Raw genomic sequence first — 10,772 nt, 5'->3', positions numbered from 1 at the left:
GCAAGCACAAATCACTCTGTGACTGAATGTCATAGTTTGTGTTTTGTTAAAATATTCCAGAAGATTAACCTGCTAAAACACTTGGGGGTGGAGGGGGTGCCTTTAAAAGCTACTTTGGCATTAAAAAGCGTGCCATATTGGGCACAGAATAGAAGGGAAAAGACAAAACCAAAGAACACAGTTTTCCATTATCAGAACAAGGCAAAGCAGGATCAGCTGCTTTTTGAAGATAATTTGTTGTTGAGAGAGACCTCACATAGTCCCCAAGGCTGCATTTTCCATTCCAGTCTCGCTGTGGAGTATTGGTTGCAGCAGGACTGTTAATCACTGCTAATTGTGAGGACAGCACTGGGGCAGGAACAACTGTCCCCAGTGAAGCCAGCTGAACCAGTAAGTTCATTTTAGCTTCCTTAAGGGCTTTGGATGTTAGTGATTTCAGGTCACTAACAGGAGTGGGAAGGTAGGTGCCTGGCCTAGCAGTGAAGGATGTTAGGACAGTAATCCTATTTTGTTATTTTAGCCCAGCTAACAACAGAATAAATTAACTTTTACCATTAAACCTGAACCAAATAGCCTAATCCAAGTGTAAAGCTTCTCAGCTACAGCTGTCTTGCCCTTTAAAAAAAGGAAAGGAAGAAAAGCCAAGTAAATATTCTCTATGGAGACATTTAAGATTCCCTTCCTTCCCCCCAGCAGCAGTAATGTATGTATCTTCATCTTTTGGACTTTTTCCAAAGTGCTTAACTTTGGAATCTACATATTATACTTGCCACAGCAAGTGTCTCTTTAAACTAACGCTCCTCTCCCATACAGGTCTAAATTCTGTCACTCCTTTTCCCCAGAGTTTGCAGTAATGACTGGACAGCTTCTCTGCAGCAATTGTGGTCTGTCAGAAAAAACAAAGCAGAGGAAGTATGTATCATTTGGCTGTCTCCTTAATTTTAGTGTAACAATTCCATTTTTAGGTACAGAGAGTCCATAATAGAATGGGCACATCCGAGTTTAGCACACAAAGCTCTAAATAAGACTGCTGCTTTACAAAACCACAGCACAGAATGGCAATTGTTTGTAGCGTGGTAACCGCAGTGATTGAGAGATGCCCAAAGTAACTTGTTTTTTAAAGGGGAAACTTCAGTCTGTGGTGGCAAGCTCTGAAACCACCGATATAAATGGATTAGGCCGTGAGCACAGCAAACAATAGTCCCATTACTTTGGCTTAGGTCTGTTTTAAGAGAGCTAGAGAGTACTTAAAAAAAAATCCCCTTGGTCTTTCCAATATCACTGGAGGGCTGGGCAGGGGCAGAGATGCTTTCTGCAGGCTCACACCAGGATGTGCTAATATTATCAAGCCTTTTGCTTTGTTGTCGTGCTATTCTTACTTAGCTTCTAATGCTCCATGAATGCATGACTGCTCTTTCCAGTCCACATAACAGCTATATTACTGGAGGTTCCAGCCTGTTGTTTTTCTTCGAAGCTAGGCTTCAGCCTTGGTTAATGTTTGCCCAGAAATATGTAATTGCGGACTTCCTCCTCATAAACCGTTCCAGAGCACAGGCTGCCATCCTTCCATGTTATTATTATCTGTGTGCCTGCAGGCTAGAGCAGGGTGTGCTCTCACATTTGAGAGCAGAGATAACCCTTTCCTTGCAGGAAAGGCACTCAATGCCTTGGATTGAGGCAGATGCTGCTAAAAAGAAATGACCTGAAAGCTTTACTGGTGTTATTTTCTGCCCTTAGATTATGGAATAAAAATACTTTTAGCATGGGCCTACTCTATCACAAATAAGTGTAAGGGAAGCTAAGTATAAAATCAGAATAACTGGAGTTGGAAGTGGCCTTAAAGATCATTTAGTTCCAACCCCTCTGCCAGGGGCAGGGGCACCTTCACTATCCCAGGTTGCTCAGAGCCTCATCCAGCCTGGCCTTGAACACTGCCAAGGATGGGGCAGCCACAGCTTCTCTGGGAAACCTGTGCCAGTGCCTCACCACCCTCACAGTAAATGGACCTTTTAACCCATTTAATTCATAGCACTGTGTATACTTACTCGTGCTTCTTAATTTTTTATTTCTGATTATCTGTGCATTTTTTAAAAACCCAAGTTTAAAAAAAACAAGCTTATTTTCTATATTTTCCCCATATCATTAAATAATGTCACCTACAGAAAAAAGTAAGAAACCTGGAGAAATTTTTGTAGAAAACTCAGATTTTCAAACAGACAGTGAGATATTAATTCAGCATAAGCATTTTCTGGAGAAACAATCAGCAAACTGAACACATATTATCTTAATTATTTTGGGCATAGGTCTTCAGTGCCAGAAATGCAGTATCAGCAATGACAGCAAAGCCCTGGGCACTAGCAGAAGGTAAGTAATGTTCAGGATTTACAGTGGTAAACATGCCCCTGTAAAGAAAGCTGCCTGATTTTGAGCTACTGATATAGATTTAAGAATCTCTCCTCTCCTAGGAATTGCCCACATCTTCCATGGATACCATGAAGAATCCAGGTCACGGTCTTTGCAACATTATGTTGAATGACCAGAAGGTTTGCAATGAAACAAACTCAAGAAACATGAGAAATTAAGCAGATGAAATTTCTCCAGGTACTTTGTAGGCAACAGGTCTTCTAAGGTCTTGCCCAGATCCCTGCTGGAGATAGCCTGGTGTGCTTTCCAATCTTGACATTCCCTCTTTGCCCTCAAACCATCCAGATGTGGGACCTGTCAGAGTGTGTTAAAGCTCACATCCAGTCTATTCACCTGGATTGCCTTGTTTCAAGGGTAAAGTGGAAACCAATTTGAGCCCAGGCTCTCACCCTGATACAGGTTCAGGGTATGTCTGGCACACGCACCCAGTCCAGGAATTGGGAAGACCTCTTGGGTCAAGTAATCAGGCGTGGTCTAAGGGGTTCACTGTCCTTGAATACACAGATCACAGGAAACAGGGTGGGTCAGGCAGAACCTGCACACTAAACTAAACAAACCTGTGTCCAGCTCCTCTGCTCAGAAAGATTAGTAAATATCTTGAGTGCAGTGAACTAAAGCAGTACCTCAGATGGAGGAGTAGTACAGTGAAAAACCTTCACTTCCTCCCAGATTTAAATTCTTTAACAAGAGCAACAGCTGGAAAAATTTAGCCATCACTTAAACCAAAAGGTATCTTTATTTCTGACAACTGCTGGGTTTGAAACACGATGTTTTTAGTAGCTTTCAGATGCCTCTTCTTCCTGAGCTAACTACAAACTGCAGGACAGTTCAGAGAAGGGCTGTGTTCCACATAAAAATGAGATACAGTAGAAAGAGATTTTAAAACAGAACAGAACAGTAGTGACAGCTTAGAGAACAGACTTACAGCTAGTAGGTTATTTTTGGAAGGAAAGGGCTCAGCAAGTCTCAGGATAACAAGCCAGAGCTTCAGACACATTGAGGACAGACTCTCACAGAGAAATTACTGAAGGGCCAAGAGTTTACTCTCAAGCCAGTTGCGATTTGCCATGCAAGGGAAGTCACCTAGTGAGGCTGAAAAGCACATATGAAATGGAAATTGTCTCCTGAATCGGGAGTAGCTTTCCATGACTGACAAACCCATTGTAATTTCAGACTAACCCATGTGACAGTCATCCTCATGTTGTTACAGCCTGCCCTAGGACATCCCCCTATAAACAGGAATACTTGGTTTAGCAAAATGCTCAAAAAAGGCTAATAGGGGTTTGCTTCAGAAAGGAGCCACTCAAAACTGGAGACAAGCTACAGGACTGGGCCCTGGCAATCACAATATTAAAAAGCAACTAGAGTGGGATAATTTTTGAGCATGAATTCCAACAAAGCCAGCTTGCTGATAGAAGGTTGTTCAGCTACCGAAGATTTGTCCTTGGATTCCTGTTGAAATCAATCCATAAAAATCATATTAAAGGATTAGGCATCAAGCATTTGTGTGTTGATGTGCATAAGAAATTCTTCACTCACAGACTGCTGACCTTACATTCTTAAGAGGATCTTTTGCCCCATAATAAAGTGTTCACTGTCAACAGTAATTCTTGCGCTTCATGCATCTGTTGACAAAGCCTGAACAGGAAGCTTTTCTGCAGGTAAAAAGTTTAAATGCAGTGCTTCCACAAGGCCTTTGTCCAAAGCATGATGGAGGATTTGGACATTTTGGCGAACAGCAAGGTACCAGTCATGATATTTATGCCACAAGTGAACTGTGAAACAAAGAGATGCCACGCATTTACTTCAGAAGCTTGGTAGTTCAGGAATTAAACAGCTCTCCTTGCATATCTATCCTTCTGTTATCATCTGTATTTCTTTAGGCACAGACACACTTCTAGCACAATTATGCAGAATAACTCATGAGCACACAAAAGTGCTTATATTATGTCAACAATCCTTGCTTGTTGAATTAATAAATTTAACCTGCACTTGTTTTTATAAAAATGAACTATTTCAGGTGTCTGCAACACTGATTTCACAAAGCACTGAAATCATCCCTGTGCATAAGCCATGCACAACACTGAAGGACCAAAATGACATGTCCAACAGAAGCCACCTGTGTTAGCAGGGAGCTCCAAGCAAAGAGATTAATAGACACCCAGAAAAAACACGTTCTACAATTGGCTGACCAATTCCCAACCACGTAAATCCAGGGAAGAACTGGGCACAAAGCTGGCCCACAACTGCCTTGTAGGCTGCAGCTACTTGGCCAGAGGAGGAACAAATCAAATTTTCTCACTGCAGACAGGACTGCATTCTCTGCCTTCTTTCTCTCCAATCATGCAGGAGTATTGGTGGCTTGGCAGGATTGAAATCCCTGCAGAAACATGTGGGGCAGACAAGGTCTGCTGTGGTCCCTCGCTCTCCTACTCTTCCATGGGGACAAGGTATCCAATGTATTTAATCTTCCCTGTCCATTCTGCTTAAAAAATAAATGTCTACTCTGATTTCTTACTGCTGGCACCTCCAGATGTTTCTTTGCTCAGGAAAGTTGCACCAGTTCACGCTAAAGCTCTCTGCAGATGCGCATCATTTTGCATGCCAAAGATTTGCTTTCTGCCAGCAATTAAACTAAATGCACTCAGCTACAGAAGTTACATCCATTGAATTGGAACTGGTGTTAGGAAACGCCAACTTAACACAACTTGCCAGCTAGAAATTCTATCTCCAGCCCTCTGCAGATAATTTCCTAGCCAGCCCCTTGTGAAAAAGTCCTGCTCAATGGTAATTGAATTTACTGCAAGAAGATGAAAACAACAAATACGGGAAAATAACAGAGCTTCAGAAATAACAGAGCTTCATATCTTTGGGTAAAATGGAGTGCTTGTGGCTTCCCCAGTTCCACAGCTTGCTCTGTTATACCTCATCTATCAGTCCCAAAAGCATCTTTTACTTTTCACAGAATAGTTTACATTGGAAAGGACTCCTGGGAGGTCATCTAATCCAACTCCCAGCTCTGAGCAGGTCCGGTTAGATCAAGTTGCTCAGGGACTTGTCCAGGAAATAAGAGATTCAGTATTAAAGCACTGGGAAAACCATGAAACATTTCAAGGAAATCACATAGAAAAGTAATTAAAGTTAACATATGGAGCCTAAAGAGAGAGGCCCCTAGTTTGACTCCAGTTCCTAGATCCCACTCCTACCTTAGACCACAGGTGCTGAAACCAAGGAGTTTCTGTTCTACACATAGAGTTCAGAGATCAATGAAAGATAACAATCACAACTAGCCCTGCATGGCACAGTGTGGTTTCACCAAGAATTGCTTTTGCATTTTCAGAAATGCATTTTTAGGACAGCTGTCCTATAAGCAGAGAGATCAGGTCCTAGCCTGATGCAAACCAATGCTTACGAGCTGACACCGACTGGGAAACTGCCTTGCTATTTGATTCTGTCAAGAAATTCTCTGTAAGAAAATCTTGCATCTTCTGCTGAAATGCAAGAGACAAGCAGATTCTACCAGACACCCCCTGGTTCATACTGAATCACTGCTAGCACATACATTGGAGTCTTAGAGAAAAACAAAGGACAGAATGCAGGGTAACAAGCGATCAGTCACGTCTGACACGCACACTGTTTCCACAGAATTACTCATCTCTCTGAGGTCTGATAGATGTTAAAGGATTTTTCCTAATTCACACACAGATGCCTTGTAAATAAATGGCAGCTATTCATATGACTAAATAGTTACTTCGTAGGTATTTTTGACAGAAAGAGCTCATGGAGTTTCCAATAATGCCATCCTCAAAAAACATAAACTGCGCACTTCCCCTCCTTTCACTTGTTTTTCAGGAAATCATATTTTCAGACTTCCTGTGGCTGACAAGCCTGGGTAGGTCAGGCTGTGCTGTATCACATCCCACAGCATGTGGCAGAGTGTGAGCTTCCCACGGTGATGCTCCACAATGCAGCAGGTGAGAGAGTCAGACTGGGAAATGCAGAGCAGCTTTGATTTGTTTCAGTTTTTTCACTGCTGGCATGACGTACAGTTAAACAAACTGGCTGCCAAGGGAAATAGGAAAGGGATGCTCTGAGCTTAACTGTGTGGTTAGCACATTACATCTTTCTAGGAGTTAACCTACAAAGTTAAATCCAAATGATGGATTTGGGCATCTCTCGCTGGTAGCACCATCTGCTTTCACACCCTGACCTAGCTAATCGTAATCCTGCAGGGCTCTAGATTTTCATCAGCAGATAAATTCAGAATTTGATTCCAAGGACACTGCTTTTCCTTTTTAAAAATTTATTTGGTGGGATTTTCAGGCTAACTTTTCTTCTGCCTACTGCACTTGCAAGCCTTACTCCAAGAAAACACACTGGCTGTGATCACAGGATAAGATCTAGCCTGAGAAATCTTTCAAAAAGACTTCTTGGCAGCAGGTAGGGAAAGCAGGCATCCCCAGCATAGCCAACAGCTGTTTTCCTACAGTTTCCATATCCCTGAAGACTGGTGATAGGGGAAGAAAAGTGCATACAGCAGGACAAGAGAAGAAAGATGAGGTGAGAAATTAATATTCCAAATGTTCACTGCAGCAAGGAGCTGGTGTCCCCCTCCAGACAGCTCAGTGTCCTAGACACCAGATCACTGTATTATCTCTTTAGCTTCCCTAATGCTTCACTATGCACAGTACAACAATCTCCAAAAGAACAAACTATAAGCCAACACCACCCCATGTTTCTGACTCTGTAAGCAACCCTGCAATCTGATCTGTTCATCCCCCCTTAACAGCCATTACCATGCAAATGCAACTCTAACCAATCATTTTATTGCAAATAATTTTAGCAGAACCATACAGCGAAGAGATTGATTCCATTATTAGTGACAGCTTGGGACTGTGAACTAATCAATATCCCAGTGTGCTGAGGGGGGGAGACAGCAAATCTAATCAAGACCCTACAGAACTTATACCTAGAATCCTAATTTGCAATTAAAAGCTTTGAGAATAATAATTTACAATCAAAAGCTTTGATTCCCGATGGCCATTTTTCTACCTTTCAAGCAATAACAATATACCACATTATACACATAATCAAGTTATGATTTTACTGCTCTACAGATCTCTACATTCATCAGCACCATTTTCTCCCTACAAGGGTAAACAAATGAGAAAGGCAATTCAGAATCCTTTTGCACATATACTTTGATGTCCACACTTCTGCATGTTAGACAATGCAGGGGGTTGTGACAAAGGGATTACAGCCAGATATCCCTAAATTAGCTTCCATTTATCTGCATATCCCATTCCTATTAATTACTCTACTGTAAAAGTCAGCATGCCCAAGTGCTGTTCCAATCTGAGTAGATCTGGCACCTGGAATGGATGTTCTTCACCTGGTCATTAATTGCCCTCCCAACTGGCTACTAACACTATTTATGTGGACCTTGTCTTCCAACACACTGGAAGAGTTGTTCCATTTCTTTCTGTAGCCCTGCATTTGCCAAAAAGGCACCCATGCAAGTGGAAGCTGTCGCTGCACTCATGAACTGCACAGCTCTGAATCGGGCTACACGCAGCGCTCTGCATTTTTCACCCACGTACATGCTGCGGAACAAATAATCTGCTCCTTCACTTAGGAATCCTTCAATTCAACACACAAAAAAATGGCATTCTTTGTGAAGTCTAGAGCAGAAAGGGCAAAAGCAATGCAAGGAAAACTGAGCTTTCCATCTGTTTATGTAGCTATCTGCTGCACAAAGCCAGAGCACCCGGCCGGAGCTGGAGAGACACACGAGTGTGGCACACAGAGCAATCCACCTTCCGGGCTCGTTCAGTCCTGCTTGCTTCAACCCAGTTGTGCTCGTGGATCCCTGCAAAGGGAAAAACTCAAAGCTCCTCTGTGCACACACTCACACAGCAAGAGAAGAGAGGTAAGTGATCTCCTCTTTCCCTTTCTCACCTTTCTCCCCCCTTCTCCACATATTTCTCCCAAGTATATATATCCCAAGCTGGGATATAATACAGCAGAGTTTTGTTTAAACCTTCCCAACACCATGACTGTGATTTAGGCAGCAAAAGGATTAAGCCTACATGCCAGGAGGCAGGACAAATTCTTGCTCAGCCATATGATTTATTTGAACGGTAGCAGACCTGGAAAAAATTTTAAAAGGTAAGATGGGCAAACATTATACACAAAGGCACTTCAAAAAACTAATAATGCAATATTAAACAAACATGGAAAAGGGCATATTTGCCTTCTTATAAGGATTCTATCCTGTATCTCTCTGCACCCGCATCTCACTGGCCTCAAACTGATCACCACTGGCACAACCATGGGCATTACAGTTTGCCATGCAGGATGTGCTTCAAAATGCCAGAATTAGCTCGAAACACTGCAGCTCCATTTCTTCTAGCACATGAAATATTAGCAGTCAAGCTGCTCTTAGCACTGAATAAAATGCATAAGGCACTTGGCTTTTGTTAACAATGCTTATTTTGGATGTGCAACTCAAGCAGTGGTTTAGATCTAAATTCACAGTAATCCTCAGTACAAAACTAGGTTTAAAAAAAGTTACTGAAGTCCAGATGCTAAAATAAAGCCTTAAGGAACAGCCCTGATTAGCTGGTGGGGTGTAAGTGCTCTACCCTTGGAATAGCTTGGCAAGGAATTGTCGGAATTCCTCCCTCCTCTTTCCGGGGGGGAGCGGATGCAGTAACAGCTCCCAGGGGGACGACACTCCCTTCCTTTCGCCTGGGCTCCCTGCGGGGAATGGGTCTGGATTTGTTAGGCAGGACTGCGAGGAGAAGGGGGGGGGGGGGGAGGGGGGGGATGTAATCCTCACTCTTCACCGGATATGGACACAATCCGAGCTCAAGTTATTGACTTGTAACCTCACCACAAAAGGAACCATTTGAATTTTTGCTGCACTGCAAGGCTTGTGCAAAAGGCTGTTACTGAATTGTCAGGGCTTGCAGTGCCCCATGAGGCCAAGATCTGAGAGCAGTCTCAAACGCATGCCCACTTTCCACTACAAAATCACTTTTTAAGGGCAAAAATCCATGTATGCAAATAACCCAAAGGGATCGTGAAAAACCCCAAAAAACTACCCATTTATGGATTGTGGGGTTTTGGAGGGGAGCAATAAGTTTTTGTTGAATGCTTTAGGAATTTCTCCCCTCATTCCCCAGCATGACACAAACCTTCATCACCCCACCACGGTCAGTATAATCTTCTTCTTTTGGCACTCACTGTTTCAGGTCCTGGAGCCTGAAGTATGGCTCACCCACAGCCTTGGCATCACAGCTGTGACTTCAGAAGGGAGATGATGAACTCAAGGCAGGTAGCAAGGAGCACTTGCACACCTTTATCTTGTTCTGACACCACACAGACAAAGCCTGACAGCACCGGTCTTCCCAGGCTAATCATTGCAACCTTTGGCTCAAGTCCACAGGCATTTTGCTCATCCAAGCACCCCCACCAGGTTAGTCATTAGGGCCCTTTGATTACAGTGCTGCATTCACCTCCACACCATCTCACAGAGCACACAGAAAAACCAGGAAAGATTAAGGGAAAAGGCACTGTGGAAAGTAACAAGTAAAGGACAAATTCCGGACAAGAAGAAACTAAAGAAATTAGAACATGCCAGCTGGCTAAGAGGGGACAGAATCAACATCTGAAAAATAATGAAATGGAATGATGTGGTAAAAAAGGGAGTTATTTACTGTATGTAATAAAGGAAGTCGGGAAGCCTGTTTTAAACTGGCAGCAATTTAGAAACAAAAGGAAATGCTTTTTCATAAAACAATTACAGTGTGGAACTCAGTGCCCACAGGGGCTGGTCGAGGCAAAGCAGCACACAGGTTCAAATGGAGATCAGAGGAATGAACAACGAATACATCCAGGAGAAGCTACCAAGCACATGTCAGCCTCAGGAGCTGCTACACAACTCTTTGTTAGAAGCTGAAAAGATAGAGCAGGGAAAGATAATTCCAAATATACATCTATTTTCTGAGGCCCTTTCCCCATCCCACTCTCACCGGCCTCTGCTGGAGGCAGGATACTCACTCACAATAATCTTTGATCTAATCTAGTGTGACAGCTGCTGTGTTCTCAAAAATTTCACTGAGCTTCACAGATCATTGAATCATTTTCCATGTTTATTGTTACAGTGAACAACAGGACACGTTCCTTCCTTCATGACTTCTTGTTTTGCACAGATGATCTCAAAGGACAAGCCCAACTCCCTCGGTACAATTCACATTCAAGCAAATTTTATGGAAACTAAGCACAGCCTCTATAATATTATTCTGGTTTCACATATCAACAATGAAGACACAAGGGACTACATA

At 42.7% G+C, this 10,772-nt stretch overlaps 1 long non-coding RNA gene across 1 annotated transcript; it reads left to right on the top strand.

The window, feature by feature from the left end:
• Positions 1 to 259: 259 nt before the first annotated feature.
• On the top strand, positions 260 to 3,918 carry LOC139602534 (uncharacterized). The gene is made up of 3 exons (XR_011683289.1): positions 260 to 390; positions 2,304 to 2,364; positions 2,466 to 3,918. It is a non-coding gene; the product is annotated as an uncharacterized lncRNA (long non-coding RNA).
• The last annotated feature ends 6,854 nt before the right edge of the window (positions 3,919 to 10,772 follow it).

The sequence above is a fragment of the Agelaius tricolor genome, unplaced genomic scaffold, assembly GCF_023055355.1.
Source record: "Agelaius tricolor isolate 1412-34295 unplaced genomic scaffold, bAgeTri1.0.p SCAF_34, whole genome shotgun sequence".
NCBI lineage: Eukaryota > Metazoa > Chordata > Aves > Passeriformes > Icteridae > Agelaius > Agelaius tricolor.
This window is presented reverse-complemented; position numbering and strand designations above follow the sequence as displayed.